This window comes from Rhynchophorus ferrugineus, unplaced genomic scaffold (assembly GCF_030347505.1).
Source record: "Rhynchophorus ferrugineus isolate W39M unplaced genomic scaffold, kcgeb_rfMv2 rfM3, whole genome shotgun sequence".
Classification (NCBI taxonomy): Eukaryota; Metazoa; Arthropoda; class Insecta; order Coleoptera; family Curculionidae; genus Rhynchophorus; species Rhynchophorus ferrugineus.
In genome coordinates this window covers 63,228,651-63,255,603 of record NW_027472582.1, presented here as the reverse complement: position 1 = coordinate 63,255,603, position 26,953 = coordinate 63,228,651, and the positions used below count along the sequence as shown (strand labels likewise).

Genomic DNA, 26,953 nt, shown 5'->3' with positions numbered 1-26,953 from the left:
TGGTTCCCATCTACAGATTTGTTTATGGGGCTTGGAGTTAAATTCACGTATTTCATTTTCATCATTACAATTACTATTACAATTGTTGAACAAGTATAAAACATTTTTTTAATGTTCGAGTACATTAGGAAACAACAGAACTTTTTGTTCCAAAGAGTGAAACACATTTACGTTTTACTGGTGTATTGTATCAGTAATTGCTGTTTAGAATGTTGTTAATGTTCGTTCTCCAACAAAACTAATTACCATCGAATTTGTTACGAGGCAGCATCAATATAAATCATGCGAACTTAATTGAGATATATTCTTATTTTAAAATACACGTCATTTATGCAATCATGAGCCTAATTGCCTCTATTCGGGAACCTTTTTCCAGCTTAATCATCGTAATCTAATTTGCATGTTGACTTTTAAGATGTAAATTGCTCTACTTATAATAATCAACCGCACTTTTTGGTCCACTTAAATTAATATGTGAATTCGTCAAATTAGTATAACGATAGGTCAAACATAATCAAGCATCCATTGTATTAAACGTTACACTCCACTCTTAACAAACGACTCTAAATTGGATGCTGAATTGATTTAAATGGTTCGTTCAGGACCCTCACCAAAGCCCCATCGTCCTCGTTTCGGTCGAGAGTCAGGCCGTGACTGTGTGTTCTGTGTAATAGCAAATTGATTTGGTATTTAATAAAAACTAGTTCTACTTCCAATGACAATCTTGCCAATTTTTATCTAGTGACCGTTACGTTAAAATTGCGGTTATGGTAGATGGACAGTTAGTTCAGTTGGAAGGTTTCAAATTCTTTCTTCGTATCGATCTGGTCACTGACTGATTTACAATTGACATTAGATATTTTTTGTGCGACATGTTTGTATATAAATTACCAGACATTTGTGGAGTGATTATTGCGATTTATGTACTGTTATAATTAAAACAATTTTAGTATTTTTTATCAACAAATTGATATTACCAAGCAATAAATATTCAAGAGACATATGTTGTTTCAATTTTCGTTACTTCTTACTTTACAAAACAAGACAAATTAATTTATTACTACTGTTCTGTTGTATCTGCATGAACACATCTGTGGTATCTTCATACACAATCAAGACGAATGTGGGATAAATACATCAAAATGTATTTCCCAAATTAAAATTCAATTTAAATTTGACTACTCATTCTAAATTTAAGAGAATACTTTTAAATTATAAAGTTCGCCTGATTCAGCTCGCTTCAATCTTGCGATTTCTTGCTTATTGTCCAGTAGCTGTATTTCTTCCACGTTGCTACGATTTAATAATAATTTCATGTTTTAATGCACAATCTCACATATCCATTTGATTTCGAGGTTATCGTACAATTGAAATTTAATTCTTTTTTTGGCAGCATTGAATTATTGGTCAGGATACACCATATCTTTAAATAGGCTTTTTTTGTCTAACATGATGTTGTTCTCTAATCCGAATGCAAATTATTTGATTACTAACTAAGAAATCCTATATTTCAAAGAACAGATAAACTTGATTTTGTTTTAGCAGCAGATGTCTTGAACAAGTTTAAATAGATGCAGTAATATTGGGTGTGTGTGTATGTGTGTGTGTTACAGTACAAAGCCATCATATGCTGAAGAAAGTTTGCTTTTAGTTTGAAAATTTCCAAATATTAAGAACACTAAAGATATAGTCAAAATATTTGATAAATATCTTTTGCCTAAGAGAAATTGTATTGATATGATCAGAGCGCAAATTTAAAATTAATTAAAAATTTATTTAATAGATCGATGATAGAGAATTAGATACAAATCTCCACCTGGGCGATATTAAAGAAAATATTACTATTGAATTATTGATTGAAAAGATTATTATTATTAGATTATTTCCGAATTCTTAGGTGCCATATATTCAGTGATTTAATTTTCAGTAACGAACCAAGAGAATCTGTAGATATTGGGTGGCTACTAACAAATAGGCATAATACATTTTTACACAGTCCAAGGTATACTTTACATTTGTCCGTTTTCGGTCAGAGGAGAGTATAAAAGTGAAATAGGTACTCCATTTATGATGTTATATACGAAAAGTAAAATCCGTTGAATGTATGAATATTTTGAACTATAAATACGTTTTCATAATTTCTATAGTAGATTTTAGACAGGAGAATATATATATATATATATATATATATATATATATATATATATATATATATATATATATATATATATATATATATATATAGTAGATATTTATATTATTCAATGGCCTGTTAGTATTTTCTCAAAAAAGATTATATTCTTATATTATCAATGGCTAATAATCATTAGAGCAACATTTTCATATTTCAAAAAAATTGTCCTGGAAAGATTAAAGAGGTTTGTACTAAATATGTTGAATAATACATATACTGCTATATGGATGCACAAAGAAAAGTTTCAGTGTACATATGAGCCAAGTACTTCATTTAGGTTTAAATCAAGTACAATAATTATCTGGCATTGATTCGTAAAACAGAAAAACTGATATCCGGTTAATTGACAAATATTATCTAAAGGCATTAGTGATTTACTTCCATGCTTTGTGTTATTTTCAAAATTATTATAGGCATGTATTAAAAAAGAAGTTAACACTACTAAACTTATAATATTTTAGTTAGTTTAAAACTAAAAATTATTTATATTTGCTCTTATCAAAATTGCTTGCAATGTCTTTGACCTACTGATCTTATTTACTGTATGTATAGTAAAATGATATTATTATGGTATAGTTGTGTGGTCAGAAATATTCCCAAATTTATATTATTTTACTAGCAATTTATCAATCTTATTTAAAAATTAGATGTTATTCATTTTAGTGATAATAACTCTTAAAGTCGGTTTATCAACAATGCTGATATTTACAATTTTCATTATTTACTGGTAATTATGTACCGTAATTCTAATATTCCATACCATTTTTATTAAACATTATTATTGGATTTGTTTACTTATGGATAAGTTTTCGTTCAAAACCTATATTATTAGATTTTAATTTGGTTAAATTACTATTCTTAATTTTATCATTATACTTTCATCATTCAACAATCGATCAAGTGCACAGACTAACTGCGGCTATTGAAAGAGCGTTTGAAGAAAAGAAATACTGCCCTGCAATATTCCCGGATGTCTCACAAGCTTTTGATCGGGTTTGGCATTTGGGATTCATCTGTAAGATGAGCAAATTGTTACCGCGTAACTATTGTCAATTGCTGGAGTCATATTTATTCGGAAGAAAATTTAGAGTATCGCACGAAATGGCATTCTCGACATTTCAAAATATCTCGGCTGGAGTTCCACAAGGTAGCGTCTTAGGACCTCTCCTGTATCTGCTCTACACTGCTGACATTCCAACAGCAAAAGAAACACTTCTTGGAACCTTTGCTGACGACACATTTATTATGGCAAAAGATATATCTCTGCCTAGGGCAACAGAAATAGTACAAGTGGCAGTCAACAAAATCTACAAATGGACGAAAGATTGGAAAATTCAACTTAATAGCCCCAAATCTGTCCACGTTAATTTTGCATTAAGGCGAAATAATAAAAACTGAATTATATCATTCAATGGATGCCCGATTCCTCAAGCAGAATCAGCAAAATACCTTGGAATCCATCTTGACGGTAGATTAAATTGGAAGCATTATGTTAGACAAAAAGCAAAACACATTAGAACCAAAATAAAACAACTATACTGGTTAGTCGGAAGATACTCTCAACTTGATTTAAAATCAAAGAGGTTGATCTACAATGCAATTATAAAGCCAATTTGGACCTATGGGGTGCAAATATGGGGTTGTCATACAGTGCTGTCAAAACAAGGTATTCGATTGATTACCAATGCCTGTCGCTATGTAACCAATGAAGAACTGAACGATGACCTCGAAATCAAATAGATTTGGAAAGAAGATTGCTAAATCATACGAACAAAACCATACGAACTTGTGTGAACATTTAGTGTGTACTGTTAGTGTAAACTAGAACTATAAGTTAATAATTAATAAATAATTGTAATTTTATAATTGAGGAATACATACTGATTTCTCGCACTCGTTTTGCTTGTTAATTAATCTAAGTACATAGAAAAAGTAGTAATAAATTAATTGTAAATTAAGATTGTACTAAGCGTATTTAATAAAGATGTTATAAAAAAATTATACTTTCATTAGTTCTTTCACTAATATTAAACATTAGGTGTGACTACAAGTGTAGAGAGTATAGCCACTAACTAAATTAGATGTTCCATAAATAAAGAAATAGATATATTTGTGTCAATAATAGTCATTACTAATTTTAGATGATGCTGTATTAGATTTTTTTGTGATTTGTATCTAAAATTAATAGACTTACTTCACAAGATTTTATTCAATATGGTTTAGGGTTGGGATTCTATATATATATATATATATATATATATATATATATATATATATATATATATATATATATTTTCTAACTTTGTAATATTTTCTTTTAAAAGATAATGCTTTTAGGTGCTCAACAGTTATTTGTCACTGATGATTTGTTGGAAATCTTGCTGGTCATTCTAAAGCCGGTAATGTTACTTCTGCATATACAGAAGAGTGATGTAAATATCAATAGAAGAATTTTCAATGATGATAATATAATATAATATAATATAATATAATACAATAACATCATCATTTATTATGCTATTAATACTTAGAGACAACACTTACTTCTATATAACAAGAATAAGTTTTTTTGAAGGATGAGCCATTAGCAACCTAATGCCTGCCAAAAAATATTATGGTAGGACCTGGTTTCTCGCAAGTCTATGAAAATATGCGAAGCAATTTTCTTTCCTTTGATGGTTTTCTTTAAGAGAGCGAGAGGGAAAGAAAGAAAAATATCGCCTAATTTCGCTACATGTAAGAACCCAATATGTCCAATTTATCCGTTCAGCCGTATTGTAAATTTCCGAGAGAAAATGAGACCCTAAGACGTAACAATCCAGCCACTGGATATCGTTTCTGTGGGTCCGTATAATAGGTTTTATCATCTTTTAAACACGTTTCGGAACAGCGGGCGGGATAAGTATTTTTTCAGGCTGATGGAACGAACCAAAATCATCTGGTCTCTTCTCTGAAAAGGTCTGGTTATTTATTTAAAAGGCAGATTATACTTCCAAATATATTTTGTGACCGTTTAATTTTGTTTGAATAGGTCTGTCATTCTCATTTTCATCTTATTCAAGTACTTTTTTAGCTATGACTTAATTTATTTTATCGACCATAAAGCAATTAGTTGTATAACAACTACATTAACAGATCAAACATTTTTGGTGTATGTATATGCTTAATAAATAAATTTTTTATTAATTCATTTCTATATTTGCATCACGTTAGACAAAAAGCAAAACACATTAAAACCAAAATAAAGCAACTATACTGGTTACTCGGAAGATACTCTCAAGTTGATCTAAAATTAAAGAGGTTGATCTACAATACAATTATAAAGCCAATTTGGACCTATGGGCTGCAAATATGGGGTTGCACTAAAAATTCAAATCAGTTAGTCATACAGCGCTATCAAAACAAGGTTCTTCGATTGATTACCAATGCCTATCGCAATGTAACCAATGAAGAACTGCACAATGACCTGGAAATCAAATGGATTTGCGAAGTTGTGCAGGATTTCGCCTTGAAACACGAAAGAAGATTACTAAATCATACTAACGTGGAAGCAATACAACTGCTGGACAGCGCGCAGGATGTCAGGAGATTGAACCGAACAAAACCATACGAACTTGTGTAAACATTTAGTGTGTATTATTAGTGTAAACTATAGCTATAAGTTTATAATTAATAAATAATTATAATTTTATAATTGAGGAATACATACTGATGTTTTTTCTCTCACTCGTCTTGCTTGTTAATTAAGCCAAGTACATAGGAAAAGTAGTAATAAATTAATTGTAGATTAAGATTGAACTAAGCGTATCTAATAAAGATGTTATAAAAATTTTTTTCTATATTTGAAAAAATAAAACTGGTCTTCTGGACTAACTAGTATTTTTAGTTATAATAATCTAATAATTAGGCTGGCTTTGCTGGGACAGGACGGTTCTCCTACTGTTGCGATAGTCGCGGATTCGAATTCTACTGGGGCATAAATGTACTGTATCTTTGTGTTTATAATTGTAAATAATTTTATAGGTAATAATGGAAACTCCGACAAGGAATAACCTTTACAATCTCGTCAGTAACTAAGCTGGTTAGGCGGATGTCTTCTGGTATGGTTTCTATGTTGGTCACTGGCCAGTCGGTAAGCTTAATGCCGAGGATCATGGTAAAAAGGAGACTTTAAAATATTTTTAAAAAACCTAATAACTATTAACCGTCAATTTTAGTTAATTTTTTAGTTGATAAGGTTGAAGGAAAGGTATTGAGCCACAATTTGCTTTAAAACAGCGGCAATTCTTCACGGAATAGTTTTATATAATGCCTCAATAGCATCCGTCAAGTGATTTAGGGGTATCGGAGATGAAAATATACTATTCTGTCTCTGCTTTAAAACTCTCTATATCAGTTCGACTAACGAGTTCTGACAATGGTGCTAACCAAGGAAGATGTTTGATGATATTCAGATGTTCCTCAAGCCAGAACTGAATCATTTTTGGCTGCTTGGGCGCATTTTCATCTTGAATATTGTAGTGTTTGGCAGCAAAATTATAGTCGTAGTAGGAACTTCATCATTAAGAATATCGAGATATTTCTTCGCTGAAGTCATGTTAGTGATATGAATGGGGGCAAATGTAAACGGTGATTGATTGGTCCATACCACATGCTTCCGATTGTGAAATGTCGCAAGTTTTATGATTGTTACACCACTTCCTTTACAGCTTAGCATTCGTTTCCGTTATAAAGCGTTTCACAATTTTCTCTTCCGTTCCATTAATCCTCGCTTTGTGAGTGTTTTGTTGTTTTGTTGAGCTCCCCCTGAGCTGTTTTTGTCGAAACAGTATTACTCAAGTGAGTGTTGAGTTCTGAGCAAGGCGCATGAAACACTGAAATATAACCTACAAAACTTAAGATGTTATCATGCAACAAGATGTATTATATGCCATGGTGTTTATATTATGTTGTCTATCCCCCGTATGTATTTCACATAGTAGATACAGGACATGGTCAGAACTCTTAATTCTAATTGTTACTGTGTTTCTTATTATTTTTTAACAAATATCGAGTGAGTAATTAGTTGAAATATTACCTATTATTGCCATAAAAACAGTTAAAACTATTTTACTATTTTTCAATCACAGTTTTAATCTTTTTGCCCTATTGCATTAGCAATCTTAAAAATATCGTTCCAAAATGCTGCTCTATTAATATACAGATTATTGATATTTACAAGCAAACTACCAAAAATATTATATATATATATATATATATATATATATATATATATATTTATATATATAGATATTAGATAGATAGATATATATTACATATAAATCTATTTAAGCTTAAAAAAATAGTAACAAAGTCAGTTGAACCAAAAATAGCGACTGAAACAGTCGATAGTAAAAAGTAATCAATTACTAAACAGTCGATAGTTCCCAACACTAGTTAAAATTTATGGAGCTAGTATGCCCTTAAATATTTCTCTTTGGAATATCTTATATTTAAGTTTTTAATAATAATTCAATTACAAAGCATTATTATAATTGCATTAACATCATGTTAGCGACAATGTATCATTCTTTGTCTTGTGCATGTAAAACTAATCATTTTACGTTTTTGTTTGTCACTCTAATTTAATCTTTGTCTATCAGAACCTAATGCGGTGAAATGAAACGGAAAAACCATGTCCATTTTACTGTCATTGCTATTCTGATCGGTGCCACTTGGGTGCAATAATTCTTAGAATAAAATAGAAAATGACTAATCACAAATTAATTATACTGTAACTAGTATTTATTTTATCTAAATTCCATCATTTATGTTTTATCTTTTAATCATCTATTATTATACTGTATTAAAATTTCTATAACTATAATAACTTATTATATATATATAATTTTGGTGTAGGGTATTTATTAGTAACTAAACTTTGGAGTGCCTATGGTTTTTGATAAAAAATCAATATTTATTAAAATTCAATAATTTTGTATAGCTCAGTTTGATAATGATATAAGGTGTTCTAACACATTTGACAATGTACCAAAATCAATGAGGAAATCATTTCAATTAATTTTTTGAAATTAATGTATTAGAAAAACGTATGGTCAGGGATTTTTATGCTTTTTCATTAGGATGGTCCTTGAAAAGATCTCAATAGGTATCTGCTCAACTATTTGCTTAAAAATAATGATTAAATTTCATAAGTTCGTGCCATAACTCTTCAGTAACTTAAATAGAGAAGCCTTCCTCATCACTTGTAAACATATGAAAATGATTAATTAATCAATTGTTAAGTTGTGTGAAAATATTGGGAGAGTTTAAGTTTGATTTTCGTCCAGTAAGCTTGTACTTCCTGATCTTTTTGGTCTTTCAAGTCTTACTTATCAATATCATCGTTTCTAAATTTAAATATGACGAAGCACTATCAGCACAACTTTCTAAAAGCGTTTGATGCGCTTCGGAGCTATATTTCTTCATATTAAACAACAGACGTAATTATTAGTGTTTGTTCACACTGATGACGACAAATGTTAATACCATTGAATTTAATAGTCATATTAAATTGTTTATATTAATATTATGCATTTTTATCAATAGATATATAGATATATACAATACAATATATATTAAAAGATATAATAAAATATATAACATAGATAAAAATAGATTATTGGATAGGTTATTGAATCATATACTAGTTGGACAATGTCTCATATCTCATGAAGAGGTCAGGAAGAATATTTAATTTCATTTGTCCATTTCTTATATCATATTACCTTGTATAAACTAAACATTTGGAAAATATCAGTGTATTGTCAAATGTCATATTTTGAAATGTTTCGAAATGTTGCTTCTAGGTAATTCGATTTACGATCTGTTCTTCACATTTTATAATCTATTTTTAACCAGTCAATTTGAATTAGACGACAGATAATAGATAATAATATAATATAATAATTTTTGAGCGATCCTTTGAATGAAATTTATTCCCTTCCTATAGTAATTTTTAATAAATAATGTTAAACTGCGTCTAATAGATTAATTAACTATTGTAGTAATTTTAGAAACTCCCGATTGTTCCTACATCTTTGTTTTAATTATCAAACATCACTTCAAATTCAGTCTTATAAAAATGATATGCATACTAATTTCAGTCTTATATGAAATTCAAAAGTATGGCAAATATTACATAACTAAGACGAATGTTATTTTACTACAAAATGTATGTGTAGGTAAATTTGTAAGTATTGTGGGTGCACCCAAATAATCCAGGACAAATACTTATGCCGAGACATTCGTATTCCTACTATCATAGAGAAATATATCAATATCAATTAAGAGATTCGTAACAAGACTCCACTCCCATGTTAACACTGAAGTGCTAGGACGAACTAGGACGCAGACTCAAGAGAACCAAACCGTCTGATCGTGTGGAGTGAAGTACATTATTAAATGGTTAAAACACTGAAAGGTGCCACTAAATTGTATTTTATTCAAAACTAAGTAAGGGACAATAGGTTTTCCTAGATATGTACTTAGTTTTAAATCAATGTAGAGACAAATTTTAAGTTAGTCAGCAAAGTAATAATATATTAATAAATTTAATATAACAATGATTTAGAATGAACCACGCGTAATAATATATTAGAAATTTATAACAGAAAAAAAAACTCAATTTCAGCCTTGCAATAATTTATTACATTGACTTTGGGAATGGAACAAACTCATGGAATAGTAAATTTCTTTAATAAACAGACAGCGTTGAATGCGCTTTTATAAGTACGTTGATCTCCGCTACACAAAAAAATCTCCTTTGTGTGACTCAGAAATGGCTGTGCGAATACGGGTTCGTTAATATTTATATCAAATTACAGAAGTTGGGACCCTGAGCATAAAGGTGAAGTAAAAGCTGGCCGAGTTGAACCAACAATGGCGCCGTGTAATTTGTGTTCATCTTTAAAGGTCGTTTCCTTGTAATTAATTATTATAATGTTCATTAATTCGATCAAATGAATTTAAATCGTGGGGTCGTTATAATCCCATAATTATTTCGCTATTCCGAGGTTTTTTCGGTATTCAAAGTTTCGTCCACGAAAAGACGCCTTTCACGGTGAGGGTCAACCGGTCAACGACCGACCAAAAATGGAAATTTCCTTCATATTTTCCATGTATGTGCTTCCCTAAATATAATATTTTAGGGGATTTACATTTTAATATTACACTTTTTAAACATCAAATAAATTTATCATCGTCAAAAATATTGCTTAATTTATCCTTTTAATCTAAGTTAACACAAGCTTGAATCCTAATATTTTTTTTTCTAACATGAAGAACAATATTTTTATAATTTTTGTAATTCTAGAACAATCTGGCCGTGGGAATAAGTATTATTATATGATTTCAGTTATATAAAATAACCATCCTAATATGTATAAGATAACTTCAGTAAGTGATCTGCTGTACAACTTATCATCTAAATCTTATTCTAGATAGTATCCTAACTTATTCTAAAAACTATTCTAGCTTACTCTAGAGATTATTAAATCTCACTCTGTGTGTCTATTAATTAGTTCGTATGGTAGTTTGCGTGTGGGTATATACACTACACTGTCATCGCGCAATTTAACTGTTTGGCGAGTGCATTGAGATGCACTAATAGTCTTTCAGAATACTTCGCATAACACTCTGAATGACACTCCTTATGGTTTCTATAGGTGTATATCGCGCTGAATCAGTTTGTTGGACACGTAATATGGGACATCGACGGTGACTAGCAACACTTTATTCTAGAACCTCTGGAGGATATCTATTTTAGATGTGCTAGTAATACCCCACAGGTAAGTATAAGACTATAGTATTGACTTATGCAACAAAACCTTGTTATATAATGGTAATTTACATTTACGCCCTATCAGCCAATACATTTGGTTTAGTTTAAGCTCAAGCTGTTTGCCTTTTGTCACTATATGTTTTTTCCATGTCAAACGTAGATCGAAATGAATTCCCAGATTATTAACGTTGTCTGCTTGTGGAGGTTCATGATTATTTATTTTTACTGAAGGGCATATTCTTCTACAAAGGGTAAATGTCACATGGGTAGATTTTGTCTCATTTGTTATCTGACTTTGTTAAGATGAAGTTGGAGGTTTCTTGTGGCTGATATTGGATCCTCGTGTCATGATTAAACCGTTGTATTGTCAGAATATGTTGCAACAACAGTGTTTCCTGAGGTCGGTAGGTCACCAGGTAGGTACCAAGAATACTGTCATGCGGAACACATATTGGATGTAGGTCAATGTATTCATCACCCTGTTTGACAATAAAATGTCGGTCTGTGAGGTATAATTTCAGCAGTTGAAAGTGCGTATGGGGCAATACCTAGATTTGATTTATAAGTTATTGTAAAGACAAATGATAGGTTAGTAACGACGAATAGTAACAATGTAATTAATAAATTTAAAAAAATGATATCTTGCTAAAGTAATAAATAATCTAATGGCTAAAGTATTAATTTCCACAAACTGCAGCTGGGACTTGTTTTACGATTAATAATTTATTGTAAATTAATACAATGAAATGCAAAATTACTAAAACAATATAATTTGCAATTATTTCAATCAAATAGCTTTAATGATCGACATTTAATTATTAATTTTACAGTCACTGATTTTCAAGGTTTACATTATCATCTTGCAATTATATTAAAAAAATCTCAGTTAATTTTTTAAGAACAAAAATATGATTTAATATGATTAAAATATCTCTAAAGTAATTTATAAATATCTTCCTACTTTTAAATTATATTTTGAAGACTCTTTTTCTCAACTTCAATTGGGCAGGACTGGGTTTACTACTTATGGTTAATTGTCAACGTTAAAGATCACTGTTAAATTCGATGGTTTTGACATTTCTCTATATAAATTAACAGTTTTTATTGAGTTGTTCAGTGGATAAAGACGCTAATCATAAAATGCACAAAATTACATTTCCGGCATCCCAATTGCAAGAGTTACTAGACGAAAACTGAGATCAAATTCTCAAAGGACTTTCGAGAAAGTAAGTAGTTGATGAATCAACTATATTCAAATGTTTATATACGGTGGGAAAGTTCCAAACAGAGGAAAATGGTTACTTCACGTGTTAATTGAAAAAGATATTTCGAATATTTTCAACATCGCGGTTTCATTGTTTACCGGAAACAAAGGAAAAGATAATTTTGGCGTATTGTAATTGGCGTTGATATATACTTACTCTTACTATCCTAAGTGCAAAAGTTATGAGTTAGTCCGGGAGACCCATCCATAGTAATAAAGTGTTGTATGCCATATATATAGTGAAATTAGCAAGGAGTAATGTACTACTGCTAAAACTGATTGAAAGTGTTAATCAAAAAACAGCAATAGTGAGTAAAGTCATTCTTTTGCATGATAACGCTAGTCCACACTTTACAAGAGTTGTGAAGGATACACAGCTGCCGCACCCAACGTACTCGCCACACTTAGTGCCTTCTAACTACCACCTGTTCGAATTGACGCGGCATGGCCTCGCAGGCGCACATTTCGACATATTATCGCCATGTTTCCAAAAAGATGAGAAATATTTGGAAAATGATGGAAAATATGTTGATTAATATATATACTAAGCACCAATTTTTCTCAAGTGCCTTTTTAAATTGAAAAAAGTGTCAGAATATATGCCATCATGTAATATATAGGACATTAAATAAAAACTAGTATACCTGATGCAACAGAAATTTATCTATTTTACTATTTACCTACTTATATGGAACAAATAAGAGAAACAATCATTACATTCATATTAATTTAACTTATTAGAGCGTAATATTTATGAAATGAACATTTTTGTTTGACGGTGTTCAAGTCATATGATGCGTGTTGCATGTAGGAACACACAGTTGATACTTAAGAATTTAAATCTTATTGCGTATCATTGTGTTTATTATTATTCTTGACTATTTGTCCTGAGTCTTTTTACTTGTTTTTTGAATCTGTACTGATTGTATGGCCTTCGAAATTGAAGCTACTACTGCTACTACAAGCAAGTGCTAATCGGAAATCAGTATGGTAAAGGTCAATATTTGGTAATTAATGTAGTTGAGGTAATAGTTTACGTTTAAATATTTACAAGAATTTTTTTAAATGTAATTTTACATAAGAAAGTAGTTTTTCTTTCACTTCTTGGTTCATGACAGGGCAGGAATCACTAATGTTTTCTACGATCATTTTGTTTTGGTTTGAACTTTCATTTCCTTGATTCAGAAGCTCAAGGAATTATAAGCTGAAGCTGAAGGAATTATAGGATATATTTTGATTTGAGATTTGAGTATTCCCCAATTCTCCATCTTATACATCCTGATATTTTATTATTATTATACGTGTATTATAATATGGTTTACTTTTCACTGGTAACTCTTATACAGTTTTAAGAAACTTGATTCATTTGAGCTGTCGTATTGATTCATGTTCACGTCACTAATATCTCATGTTTAATTCTCTATTGGATTTCTGTTACCTTTGAGTATTTATGTGGCATAACTCTTTGTTTTGGGTCTACTGGTTGTTATCTTGGTTGTATCTTTAACTATTCTACTTATTTTACTGCTTATGCTGCTTATATTATGCTTTACCTCAATCTAAAGGTCTTTAATCTGAACACCATTTTATTGTTTATAAAATGGCTATATTTATAAACAGTTGTGTTAATAGTATCCTTAAAATGATTTTGGGGCAAATTTTTAATAAAAAACTTATAGTTTTCCAAAGTAGCTCTACTATATACAAACGTTACCATTCATCATAAATTTATAAATAATTTAAGGGTAAAATATTATATCGTTTTTTGCATGTGATTTAATAATTTATTAATCAGTTTTAAAATAGATAGGAACAGATTCAGTTTAATTTATCTGAAAAGGTATCAAGTCTTCTAGATTATATTTCAATGTATTATACACTCTGTTCTGTAGCTTTCTAAACAAGCACTTAATAAAATATGAAAGACAAGCAGAAAAGAAGAGACCAGATCATTGATGCTTTTAGATCAGTGAATATCTTTGATGAAATGATAATATAAATTCATGATGAAACGTAATCGATTAAAAGCAGCTTGAAACTAATCATATGAAGTCAGTATATAGTTAGCAAACAATGAAGTTGTACACAAACATAAAAATCAATTATTTTGGTATTAATTATGATTTCTAAAGCATATGATTGGTGAGAGGTCTTACATGGAGGTAGGAAAAATGATTAAAACGATTAAAAAACCCAGATATTGTCGAGGTTCGCATAGAAAAACTAAATTTTGCATCGTAAGCTTTTTGAAATCATATTGATATATTTATAAAATCGATAAAAACATATTCACTTTTTTTTCTGAGGAGGGCATCAAAACTATTTCATTCGGTCCAAGTACATTATTTTTGGTTGTTGAGGTCAATTTATAATATCTGGTTATATTTTATTAAATATATTATCAATAGTGACCTAAATATGAGGATCAATATATTTTATAAAATCTATTCGTCCGTATCACCTAGTTGTTGCTCTTCTTCAATCGAATGGTGGTTCAAAGCATTATTAATAAAGAAGCCAAATGTGGTGTGCATATGCCAAATGGCATAACCAAAATTATTGCAAAAGTTTTGAAACGTCATTGTCCTGGCTAATGTCTCAATTTCAAAACCTACGATCTTTTTGTTGATAATAATTCCCAGACATTTCGCAATTAACCCAAACCGTTATAGTTCTGTTTACGTTTACTGTTCAATTTTCTAATTTAGTTCGCTGTAGAACTCGGAACAGTCGGAAGTTATTTTTAGTATGGAATCGAAAAGACAAGTCGGTCGTATTAAGTTGTAAGCGGTATTCGTAGGGTAGTAAACTGGATCAGATAACGCCATTAGACGTTATTAAAGACTTAAACGCACGCATACAGTCTAAAAATATATGTTTAATCGATCATATATGAGAGGACCTTTTATCTGTCTATAATCCGCCTATATCACGGAAAAAATAAGTCTCTGTATTCCACACGATCTGCTCATAAAGCTTGAGAGGAATATTGTTTTCACATTATTAAATTCTGTATAATAAAATATTGTTGATATTATTTACGGATAAAGTCAGGATTGTGAAATAATTATTGAGCACTTAAATTAGTCTTAAAGGATTTTTTAATTTGAACCTTTATTGTGAAAAATCAGTATTTTGTAATTTATTCAAAGTGTTGTCCATCGGTAGTCGCTACTTTTTGCTATCTTTTAGGTAAGTTTTAGGTAAGTAAGGTGTTTAAATATTACTAAATATATTTAATCGGTTTTAAAATATGTGGTCGAGCATTGTCAATCTGAAGCATAACATTGTTGTGTCTTTGCTTGTATTTCGGCCGTGTTTCGCACAATGTTCGACTCAAACGCATCAGTTGTAGTCTATAGCGATCCCCATTAAGGTATTTCATTAGGTTGGATCCATGGATATTCGGCTTTGCCGTTAATGTTGATGCATAACGATCTGACTCATGACTTTTCATCATCAGTAACAATATGATGCAAAAGCATTTCCTATTTTGCCGTTGAAGCAGAATTTCACACATGGCGAAGCTCGATCATTCCATATTCTTCTAGTAACTGGAAAATATTTTTGCGTTACTCCCAACCATTCTGCATATTCTTCCTGCATTTTACATGGATCATTATTGAGTAATGCTTTCGAATCTTCGTCTTTTTTGACTGTCCAGAACGCTCTTTGTCTTCAGTGTCAAAATCAAATGGAGCGCGATTGTCATAAGCTGCATACAGCATTTGATGACCTTCAGCTGACTTTTTAAGAAGACAGAAGACATATTAATTTCATTGACATTTTCATGACATTCAAATTTTTTGTTCGCACTTCAGCTTGAAGTTAGTTACAGATGTACCCGAGGCGATTTAATACAGAGTAATACCATATGTTGTAAATCCATTAATATATTAGATGTTTGTTTGTATTTTGATCAGCCCTATCTGTTGGTGAAAAAGTATCAATGTATAAATGTTTACCAACTATTAAACAGTTTTCTATTTCGTATTTTTAGACTCTAATAATAAAATAATGGACAGTACATTTTCAACATTCATTACTTTTGATAGAAAGTTAGTTAAAAAATCTGATGTCGAGGCCCATCAAACCCGTACAACACAACGACGTAGTGTTGTCAATAAGATCAGTAATAACGATCATAGTCGCAGAGTCATACATAACAACGTTCGGATACACGTTGCAAGAATTTTGAAGTATATAGTTTGCAGTGGGAAGTTCTGCCGCAATCAGTATGTTGTCCAGACATAGCCGCCTTTTGGTTACCATGTTTGCGGATCGATACAGCATGGCTTGGCTGGCACACAGTTTCGAAATGGTGAACATGAATTGATGATTTGTAGAAAATGGTGGAAGATATTTTTACAATTAACATATATTAAACCAATTTTTTCAATAAATACCTTTTTTAAGTGAAAAAATCATCACAATATATGCAACCACCTAATATATTCGCATTGATTAATATCTGTATTTGTCTCATTGTGAGTTGTGCCTATAATGAATGTCTGTATAACTTCAGAAGTCCAAAGATCCATATTTTATTCTATGTCGCTCCACTAAAGTGTAAACAATATTTTATGACTTTAAAGATGTCAAATTAGGAAGTTTTTTATTTAATTGTTTTCTAGTTATTTGAAAGGGAAACGTTATAGTTTTCTCTGAAGCGAGATGAAACCACTCTGAAGATAAAGTTGAGTGAGTATATGATAATGTCGAAGGAAGGAGAAAATTAATTGGAAATTAATTCTTTGGAAATCAAAGAAAACATACTAAATATTTTAAAGAAATTTCGCCAAGGATTATTTTCGGTGCATATAAATTTTAAATCCCTTTCAAAAAAGTCGACGAAAACTTCCCACTTTTAATCCAGAATACAAATATTAACTAAGCTGTCTATTCATTTATAACGGTTTGTCGTCGTCGAGTTTTTAAGCTGTTTATATTCACTTCGGAAGTTTCCTACGCTCCCCGCTATTCTTCCAATTTCAGTGGAATATTTTTGTTTTAGGTTTAAAGTTCGGTCGGTTAAAGTTTATCAAGAACTTTTTTAATTTTAAATTACTATTTGTTATATATCTACTGTTGTTAGCACATTCCCTTTATTTACCCCTCTATTTAATTAATAATATTTTGTAGCAACAAAATTAACTCGAAGTTTAAATGTATCGGTTGGTATTTTTCTTTTTAAATATCAAAATTTTTAGTAACATTTTTTAGTAATTTTTTAAAGAGATATTTTGTCTTTCGGATCAGTTTGGTAGCCGACTCTATATATTCTTCCATGGTCGCCAGTCGAGTTCTACAAAGGCATATATATATATATATATATAACAATGTTTCCCAGTACTTTATTCTTGCATTTTTGTCGATATGAAGTCCCAGTACTCAGAGATTTATGTTCTATAGTCAAGTCTAACAGGTCAATTGAAAAGTCTCCGGCCTGACACATAGATGGCGCTACTAGAATCAAATCCATATGTTTTTTAGTTAGCCCTAACCGTCATACGCGTATAAATTTGACAGCTGTCGGATCATCAGATTGTGAAATATAGCATTTTGAGTGAAGCAACTTTTGTTATTGTGAAAAAAATGGATAAAAAGGAATTTCGCGTATTGATAAAATATTGCTTTTTGAAAAGAAAAAATACAGTTGAAGCAAAAACTTGCCGAATTTCCGGACACTGTTCTAGGAAAATTAACCATCAAGGATTCGTATGCTAAGTTTAGACGTGGTGAAATGAGCACCGAAGACTGATTTTGAATGACCGTAAATTGAAATTGAATGAAATAGCAGACACTCTAAAGATATCAACTGAACGTGTACATCATATCATTCACGAATATTTGGGGATGAGAAAGCTCTGTGCAAAGTGGGTGTCGCGCGTGCTCACTTTTGACCAAAAACAACGACGAGTTGATGATTCGGAGTAGTGGTTGAAGATGATCAAGCCTAATAAACCCAAGTTTTTGCGTCGATCTGTGACAATGAATGAAACATGGCTCCATCATTTCACTCCGAAGTCCAATCGATAGTCATCCGATTCGACTGCACACGATGAACCCCCTCCAAAGCGTGGGAAAACGCAACAGGTTATCGGCTGGCAAGGTTATGGTGTCTGTATTTTGGAATGCGCATGGAATAATTTTCATTGACTACCTTGAAAAAGGAAGGACCATAAACAGCGACTATTACATAGCGTTATTGAACCGTTTGAAGGACGAAATTGCCGAAAAAGGTCAGTGAAAACGATGGCAAAAATCCATGAATTGGGCTTCGAAGTGCTTCCTCATCCACCGTATTCTCCAGATCTGGCCCCCAGCGACTATTTCCTGTTCCCAGATCTCAAGAGAATGCTCTTTGGGAAGAAATTTTCGTCGAATGAAGAGGTAATTGCCGAAACTGAGGCCTATTTTGAAGCAAAGGACAAATCGTACTACAAAAGTGGTTTAGAAAAGTTGGAGTGTCGCTATAATCAGCGTATCACCCTTGATTTTGCCAAAAAAAAATGTATTTTACTATGATAGGCCGGGGACTTTTCTATTGACCTGTTATACCATAAATTGTTTTTACGGTAATAGCAATCATATATAATAGTATATAAAAATTAGAATACTGAGTGTATTTTTTGAAATGTAAAGACTATAAAGCGACCCTTCCGGGGAGTGAAATTGATGTTTGTGATATTTTTGCAGCTTTTTCCTTATTTACTGCTGGGAGTATTGCAGTAGAATATAGAAATATATGTATTATTTTATTGTATTTTTCTATTCTGCAGATCCTGTTTTCCTGTTTTGATTTCTATTAAATTATTGTATATTTTGTTTTAAAAAATAATATTTCAGATGTATGATTCGAACAGTTCAGAATATTTATATAGAAGCAGCTCGTCATTTCTATTTCATTCAATTTTATAAACTCTTTGCCGCATCCAAATAGTATTCTTTGTTTTCTCATTGATCCATTGAGTGATCCCACTGATGGTATTATCCTAAATTCATTCCCCAAAAACGTCATAAATTAAGATTGTCCCGAAAAAACTATTTTGATTTGGTTCTTAAAATGCGTACTACTAATTTGTTTCCTCCATACCTATTATGTAAGGGAGGCATTCACTCTTGTCTACTATTGCCACTTATTGAATAAGGCGGCGACTAATTTAAAAATGGGGGCATCAGATATATTGAATAAGATATATTATATTGATACATCTTTATTGATGAATATAGTATATTTTTATTTCAAAAATATTAATCTTTTATTTATATTTTCAATAATTCTGATTAAAATTAATTTTTTATTTGATATACTGCTTTTTTTACAGCGACTGAAGTGAAGAATCTAATAGAGTTGCCACGATTAACACCTACATCAAAAATGTTGCTAACATGTATACATGCTTAGCGTTTTGTTGCTTAAGTAATGATTCAGTTAGCCAATAAAAATTTGGAGTGGGAAGAACCTTTAAGAAGTCAATGAAACACTATTAAGAGCGTCAAATATGTTAGAAGTGTGTATGGTGTTGTTTACATATTTAAGGCCTTATTGAGAGTCAAGATGAAAGTCATAGTTCAAATCTTTAAGAATGGTTTAAAATTTAACGTATGTTAATTTTATTTCAATTTAAACCTCGATTTTCTAAACAAGAACATCACGTTAGACTCCTATTAGAAATCCTATTAGGACTTATGGGGTTTTACTAAAACATCATACCGACTAGTAATTCCAACGATGGCAAAATAATGTCACGTGTGTTACGTTCTACGTAAACAACCAAGAATTGTGCGATCTCATCTCGAAATTCAATTGAAATCAAAATTATCCAAGATTTCGCCTTAAAATATGAAATAAGGCTACTAAATCACAGCAATGCGGAAGCAATGCAGGTACTGGACAACTACATGTAGGATATCAGAAGATTGAAACAAACCACACCATATGAATCTTCATATAGACTAAGATTTAGTATTTACCTTTTGCTATGCACTCTAATTCTAATGTATTTTTAGACAAACATGTTATTATTATTATTTAATTAATACATTGTTACTAGTCATTTCCATCTAACCTACAATTTGTCTTTATGATAACTTAAATCTAGGTATATAACTAGGGGGGCTCTATCTCAGTCTCTGGTGAAATAATGTTTGTACATATCACTGCTGAATTTTTTAATATATGCACCTCACTACACAGCACTATACAAGATCAGATGGTTGAAGTCTGTGTCCTCTTCTGGTGGTATCCAAAAGTTGCAATATTTTTCCAAAAGTTGCAAAGGTCTCGATGTAGGTAATCAGTCTTATAGTATTTGAGTGTACCCACAATACCTCTCAGGACTTTGTTCTGAAAAATGTGTATTTGATTTATGTTACTCTTTGCAGAACATCTCTATAATTGAACCTCGTATGTCCATATAGGTTTTGGTATTTGCTTATATAATAGCAATTTATTATGTACTGATAATTGTGATATTCTTCCAATTAGCCAGTACATTTTCCTATATTTCAATTCCAGTTCTTTTCTTTTCTTCTTTATTTGTTCCTTCCAGCGAAGTTTTGCATCTAGATTCATTCCGAGATATTTAGCGTTGATGCTATATAGAATGATAGTATTATTTAATGTTATATGTGCTTGTACGGTCTGTTTATAGGTGAACTGCACATGTACAGATTTACTTTCATTAATTCTTGTTTCGCAAGCTAGTGTCCAATTATTTATATTGTCACTTGCCTGTTGTAATTTTTGTGAGGCTTCTTCACTATTGTCTCCGACAGCTATAATCGCAGTATCGTCAGTAAATGTAGCCATTGTAATATTTTCCATTTGTGGTATATCACAAATGTAGAGTAGATAAAGCGTTGGTCCCACTACACTTCCTTGTGGAACACCTGCTTTAGCTTCTTTTATTGTAGAGTAAGCTTCTTCTTGTTTGATTCTAAACATTCTGGTTGTAATGTATGATTTTAATAGTTTGGTGTGTTGTTTTGATAACATTTTCTGTAGTTTATGAACAAGGTTTTCATGTCAAACCTTATCGAAGGCTTGTGCTTCATCTAAGAATATAGCTGAGCATATTTTTTTACTTCCATAGGATTTTTCATTAACATGTGTTATTCTGTGGACTTGGTCAATTGTTGAGTGCTTGTTAATAAACCCAAACTGGTGTGTTGGTATTAGATTTTTTCTCTCTATTTCTCTCTTTTCTCACTTATCTTGCCTGTTTATTGAGACAAGTAAAACATTAATTCAAATTAAGATTATTTTAAGCATATCTAACATAAGATGGCTGCTTTGTAGCGCAGTGGTAAAGGTGACAGGACGGTCATCTTACTGTTGCGATAGTCGCGGATTCGAAACCTTCTGGGGCATGAGCGCAAATATATGTTTCTGATTGTTTAATATTTGTGAATGTTCTAGGCAATAGTGTAAAATCCGACAAGGAAAATGATCCCAGTCACGCCAGTAACCAAGCTGGGTAAGACCGGATGTCTTCTGGGATGATTTCTAAAGTTGGTCACTCGCCAGTCGGTAGGCTTAATCTTAATTTTAAAAAATATCTATATGTCGGAGAAAAAAATGTCGATATTTTTTTGCAATATATTTTGATATTTTTAATAAACTCTTATAATTATATACCAAAATATATAAAACATTTAAAATCAAGTATTTAATATTTTATACAAGAAATATATTTAAATTTTTTTAAAAAATATCGAAAAATATCGGCTTACAAAAATATCGATATATCGGTCAAAAAATATCGATATATTTTTTCGCCGTCCCTACGTTCTAGATTATCCAGTTTACGTAGTCATATAGTTGTTTTTTTTAAATTCGAAAATGTTTGGCCTACTCCAAGGTAGCATACTATTTTACGACTACAAATTCGAATTTAGTACGTCCGACTTATTGTTTGTATTGATTCTAATTATAAGTTTTTGACTCAGATTTGGGACAACTGGTCCGAGTTCGGAACATAAAGAGAACCTGAACGCTAGCGGAACTATTAATTCAAACAATCAAGTTTCTTTATAGCCACCAGTTTAACGCTGGCTTTTATAAAGCGTTATCTTTAGAACATTAAAGGAACGCTATTATTTATATTTCTTTCCATTTGGTGGTGTAAATCAAGCAGTTGATTATAACACTTCTTTTTTTAAGTAAAACATTGGTTTGCAAGTCGTGGAAGTTGTTTCTGGTAAGTATAACTTTGCGACTTTCTATTGCGTATAACTGGGTGTTTTATTGTAAAATTTAAAGCAGAAATTAGTTTTAAATATTTGTTCTTTATCCCATAATAATAGTATATAGGGTATATGAGATGAAATAATATGAAACACCATGCAATACAGTATATCACGAATATTAACGAATATTAAGGAAGATTGTGACCAAATAATTTAAAGCTACTGTCAGCAAAACTCAAAACTTACTTGTTCAAGATGATAATGCGTCCATATATACAGCCTTAAACTTTACCGTATTGGCGTATCATTAGATAACGAGATATTAATACATAAGTCTATACTCAAGAACTATGGAGAACCGCTAGAAAGTCTAATATATCCATGATAGAACGGTTCCAAAATAAAGTGTTGCGTGCCATTGTCGATGCTTCGTAGGATGTTTCAAATGAAGTGATACAACGCGATGTTCCTCGAGTACAAATAACGACTGTAATACAACGTGTTTTTTTAAAGTACTTCGAAAGAGTGTCAGTGTATCCCAATGTGTTCGCTAATCAGCTAAGTATGCCAAATGACAGTGAAGTGCGTGCACCTAAGTCACACCATACGATCTGATTATTGGATATATATAGACTTTAGGATAAGCTTTAGAATAATATCAATTGATCAAAATAGTATTTTAGACAGTGATTTTTAGATAGTGATTTTCTATATGCCATGTATACGTAATATAAACATAGCAAATACTTATTGTCCTCTCGGGAGATTGTGGACTACTAAGAATAATAAAAACAATATATAGACAGCCAAAAAGGACTGTCTTGGTTTGAGGACTTCCAAAAATATCACAAATACTTATTGTTCTCTCGGGAGATTGTGGAACTACTAAGAATAATTGAAACAATATATACACAGCCATAAAGGACAGTCTTGGTTTGAGGACTTTCAAAATATACAGTTAATGCTAAAGAATTTTTATATACGAGTGTATTATAGATTGGATTTATTTGTATTTATTTATATATCTTCAATCTTATAATATCAAATCCTTATAGCACATCAAAATCTGCTCATCAAAAGTTTTTACTGTACTACTACTATATACTACGTTTTTACTATATACTACGTTAGTGTTTTTCAGTTTGTATTTAACTATGTATAAGTAATTAGATGTAGTCAGTTAATGCTAAAGAATTTTTATATCCGAGTATATTATAGATTGGATGTATTTGTATTTATTTTTATATCTTCAATCGTTATCGTAAATGTGATAGGAGGTTACAGACAACAAAAAACACAAACTGCTATTCTATAACATTCGTATATGGGATACCAAAAAGCCAAAAGAGTTTATTGTTATATTCTCGTTATATTTTAGTAGTATTTTAATACTTCCTGTAACGTGCACTTATCTGCCACATAACCACATATAATCTTATGTAACGAATTTAGCTCTTCAGTTTGAACAATTGCAAAATCATTCACCGAGTCATTGTTTCAACTTTGAAGTCAAGGTTCTATGTTTCAAGTTTGATGAGAGAAAATAATTCAGGGACTATATTTTTTATTACATCTTACGTTGGATGCGCTTAGTGCAATCTTAATTTATAAAATTAAATCAGACGGTTTAAGATAAAGTTAAGAGTAAACAATTACAAGTTGATGTGGCATAGGTCGCTTCAATCTTTGGTTTCCTGCGTGTTAGTAGCTGTATAGCTTCCACGGTGCTGTGATTTAGTGATATTATTTCATGCTTCAAGGCAAAATCAAGGATAACTTCACAATTACATTTGATTTCGAGGTCTTCGTGCAGCTCTTCGTTGGTTACGTTTCGATAAGCCTTGCCATTTGATCGATTAACTTTGTTTTGGCATTACTAGTTGTTTTGATGTTTTATTACAATCTCATATTTGAACGCCATTAAGTCAAAATGGGTTTTATAATTGACTGATACACCATTTTTTGATTTTACGCCAAAATTGGGGTATATTCCGATTCCAAAATAAAGTGTTGCGTGCCATTGTTGATGCTCTAGAACCTATAATGGGTGTAATTCAACGTGTTTGTGTGAAGTACTTCGAAAGAGTGTCAGTGCATCCCAATGTACTCGCTAATCAGCTAAATATGCGACGTGATAGTAAAGTGCGTAGACTAAAATGTTTAACACCACCTGATCTGATTACTGGACATTTGTAGACTTTAGACTTATATAAGACTAATTAATTAAGATAATATTTTATACAGAAGATCGCTTAATGAAGTGATTTTCTGCATGCCATGTAAATATAATATAGACATAAGAAATACTTATTGCCTATAGGGCAGATTGTGGAATCACAGAAATATAAGAAAAAAATATTCCGATTAACCACTACAGTTTTTTGATTTTGAGTCTGATCTGTTTTGGTTGTTGTCGAAATGAACTTCATTGGGAACCAAGTCTAGCTAATCTTTAGGTCACTGATTTTGCCCAATGTTTTAGTTAATATGGAGATTTTATTGATCACTTATTTTTCATTAAATACAGATGCTTTTTCATAGCTGGATTATCACTTTGATATTGTTTGGAATAAGAGTTTTTAAATTATGACATATAACGATGACTGTATCAGTTTTATAATAGTTTAACAATTTTTTTAATATTAAAAGTGTCACATCTTCAAAAATTGCAAATTTACAAGGTTTTTTCTAGAGTGTGTATTTTTTCAAACAACTATGGCCATCTATACGACAAGCGACAAGGTTGCTTTTATCTTGGACTAACATCGTACGAGTAAAATGGCAATTTAGGTTTCAATTGCGATGTTTACTCTCTTCTTCCTTTTGTCAGCGATGGTAACTGCGACTGCAATTTATGACACGTTGCCGGAAATTAAGAGATGTTTTCGTGTTTGTCGCTCTGTTGTTTCACGGTTTTGTTTTCGATAAAAGTTTTGCCTGACTACTCGCCAATATATCCGGTAATTAATTGAAAACGGCTGGTTCATTAGTTTAAATCATGTGACGTATAATGGACATGCTACTAACGATGTTGTTTAATATATTTCAACATTATATTTTGTATAAAACCATCATACCTTTTTTACAAAGCGTTGTTCTATGTGACACGATTCGACTGATTTCTAGAATGAAAAAGAAGTTAAACTAATAAGTTTTAACAGTCTTAAGAAATTAATATTATTACTTCATATTATGAAATATATGTTAAATCTGTATATAAAGGCATAATAATCTAAATAGAAAAAAGGATATAACTTTGTCTATTTTTTGCATAAGTATTGGTAAGCATTGGTAGTAATTGACACTGCGACGTGGTTTCATATTTCAAACTGTAGCATCCTATATAAGCAAAAAAAATGCTTTACCCTATTCATGTAAACTTAATTATAGCTAAAATGATTTAAAATTGAATATATTATTGGTGTTATGAAAATTACAATATCTACATATTTAAAAAAATCACATTTTATTTCTATTTTTATTTTATCGTTTTGCATTCGTCATTTTATTACTACCTTAATCTATTTTAAGTTTAAATTTACCATGTTAATACTGTGAAGCTACATCTTTTGCATATGTGCAATTTTAGTTACATGTTCTAATATATAGAAAAGATAATGTATTTATTGCAATCAAACGAGGATATTGTTTTGTGAGGTGTTAAAACTTGTTGGAGCCATTACACCCATTATCTTAAGCAATAATTAGCGAACTGAACTGATTATTACAGCAAAACCGCCCTATATATACTAAGAGTCACGCTAAGCTAATTTTTCTCACGAAGTCATATGTTGCTCTGGCTCTGAGACATGCGTCATTCATTATACTGACATATGGCACCCATCTTCCCATTTTGAATCTTGCCCATAATTTGTAATCAACATTCAACAAATCAACAACACATTCAACTTTTCTGGCAATTATTTTTGAGTTCGTTTTGAGTCTTCATCCAATAACTCCTGGAATTCCGCATCTTCTAACGTTTTCAGCATACCAGGGCGTTCCTTGACTTCAGCGTTAAGATTACCATATTTTAGAACAAGACTAATTAATTAAGATAATATTTTATACAGAGGATTGCTTAATGAAGTGATTTTCTACATGCCATGTATATATAATATAGACAGAAGAAATACTTATTGCCAATAGGGTAGATTGTGGACTCACGAAGAGTAATAAAAAACAAAAAAAAAAAGATTACCATATTTGAATTTGAACGGAACCATTTTCTATGTTCTGATGATTAAAGCATATTCACCGTAGGTCTCTACCAGTAGAGGATGACTTTCAGCGGATTTTTTCTTTCGATGAAACAAGAAAAATAATTTAATTAATAATTTCTAAATTTTTCTTAATAAAACATAAAAGATTTAATGGATAACACTTTTATTAAGCTTAGTTTTCTGATAGTTATCTTACTGTCCGTTAGAATGAAATCCCAAATTCATATTTTTAGTTACAAAATGTTAGGTAAAACTAA

The 26,953-nt window shown here is 30.9% G+C and overlaps 1 protein-coding gene across 3 annotated transcripts in view; it reads left to right on the top strand.

The window, feature by feature from the left end:
* The window catches only part of alpha-Man-IIb (alpha-Mannosidase class II b), a 214,902-nt gene that overhangs the window by 78,325 nt on the left and 109,624 nt on the right, over positions 1–26,953 (top strand). Inside the window, exon 1 of one of the 3 annotated variants that reach the window (XM_076399170.1) lies at positions 22,327–22,484. The exons of the other annotated variants lie outside the window; for them this stretch is intronic. The gene's annotated coding sequence lies outside the window, so the exon portion shown is untranslated. Of the gene's footprint in view, positions 1–22,326; positions 22,485–26,953 lie in introns of those variants that run through there. 3 annotated transcript variants of the gene reach the window in all.